Source organism: Triticum dicoccoides, chromosome 1A, assembly GCF_002162155.2.
Source record: "Triticum dicoccoides isolate Atlit2015 ecotype Zavitan chromosome 1A, WEW_v2.0, whole genome shotgun sequence".
In the NCBI taxonomy this organism is placed as follows: Eukaryota; Viridiplantae; Streptophyta; class Magnoliopsida; order Poales; family Poaceae; genus Triticum; species Triticum dicoccoides.
Genome location: NC_041380.1, coordinates 324,616,511 through 324,618,354, shown reverse-complemented (window position 1 = coordinate 324,618,354; position 1,844 = coordinate 324,616,511). Strand labels below are relative to the sequence as shown.

General features: G+C 42.6%; 1 long non-coding RNA gene across 1 annotated transcript; it reads left to right on the top strand.

Moving 5' to 3' along the window:
- The first annotated feature begins 793 nt into the window (after positions 1–793).
- Positions 794–1,448, top strand: LOC119271059. The gene is made up of 3 exons (XR_005134408.1): positions 794–836; positions 928–1,020; positions 1,290–1,448. It is a non-coding gene; the product is annotated as an uncharacterized LOC119271059 (long non-coding RNA).
- Positions 1,449–1,844: the final 396 nt, after the last annotated feature.

Sequence of the window (1,844 nt, the reverse complement as noted above, 5' to 3'; positions counted from 1 at the left end):
CCGCCATCCGCTCCTCTTCTACTGCCCCACGAGCGCGGATTTCAGTCGCCGCCATCTGCTCCTACTCTACTGCCCCATGGACGCGAGCATGGGCCGCCGTCGCCGCCTACCGCTCTCCTCTGCTGCCCCATGGACGCGGGCATGGGCCGCCGTCGCCGCCTACTGTTCTCCTCTGCTTGCCCACGGATGCCAGCGAGGGTCTCCGTGGCCGCCATCCACTTCACTTCTACCGCCCCACTAACACAAGCGCGGGCCGCCGTGGCCGCCTGCCACTCTCCTCTGCTGACCCACATATGTGAGCACGGGCCGCCGCCGCCGCCACCCGCCGCTGCCACGTTGAAGAAGAGTCACCAAGCCGGCGAACTTTGATCAGGTATGAACTATATTCATCACTACCTATTAAGATTTTCTAACTCCATGATGTTTTAATTTTATTTTGAATTCTTAGAGCTAGGTCTGTTTGTTCAAAATTTGCAATACTTAAGGCAGCTGCAAGATAAGACTGTAACATGTGCTAATTTGTCAAGTACCGATAATTATTTGTGGTGTACTCACATTTGGTTTCTTACAGTATTGCATCATTGCCTGTTCAAGCATTAGCAAGTACAGTCAATGAGGAAAATCTACCGGATCTGAAGTACCAATTCGATACAATTGATGTTGATAAGTGGACCAATTACTGTATTGAAGAAATACAGCATGTAAGATTTAGAGTATTTCATATGAGAATGTTTTGCGCCGGTACTAGATGCGCTGATGATCTTTGTATGTTTCAGTGGCCCTTGTGAAGGATCTTCACACTAAAGGCTCCTCATGTTCTCAAGATTATTCAAGCAGTAAAGCTTTCAGATTGATTTCTTTTTGGTTTCCCTTGTGTTTCAGATAAAGCAACTGACTGTATGCTATATGGTTTCCCTTTTGTTTCAGAGCAAGCAATATACTGTATCTCTCAAGCAATTTACTCATACGTGTGATTGGAAAGACGACAACCATTTGTTCTACGACACTACTATCTGACAGGTACTCAATATTATACTAATTGTCAATGCTATAGAAGTGTTCATCCATGAATAATGAGACTGAAACGATTTTAGGTTATGAGACTTTGTCCTGATTTCAGAGATGTGCTAAATTCTGAAGTTTGTTGTATGAATCTACTATGTGACAAGTAGGATTTTTTACAATTACTTGAGTGTATTGGATTGGGTAAACTAATTAGCCCTGTGTATCAGTTTCTGGTGTGCGATTCTAATGTATGTTGTTTCTGTTATTGTCATTATCCTCGACAGATCATTCAAATGTTGGATTCATGGCCTACAATAGATGATTTGCGACTCCAATGTGTTTTTCTGCTGTTTTTGTTAGGTTCTTAACTCATCAGGCCGGGCTACTGAGTATACATATTGTGTTCATCTCGCCTTCCTTCTTAGGAAAAATCATGTACTGAAGGTAAGCTATTCTTTATTTACATTTTATTTGTTTCTTCCTCCTACTTGTACAATTTGCTACGGAAATCTTCTGACTGCTTGCCTGAATTAGATCATATTTGCACCGTTGCCTGCATTTTGTATTGAGAACCATCTGCTTTAGGCATTTAGCTGTACAATACTGTGAAAGTAGGCAAGAACCACCTACAGCTCAAGTCTTGTATTGTTCGACAATGACAAGCTAGAGTAAAAGTGGAGCCAAGATCAATTGTTGAAAACCTTTTACTGACTATGAGCGAGGGAATGTAGAAAGTGGCACTGCACTATGAATATGCCCTTTGTTAGCTCTGATTTGGCATTTTTGTGTAACACTAGCTTATATAAGGATGTGGTGGCAAGTAGGATTATCTCAGTAGT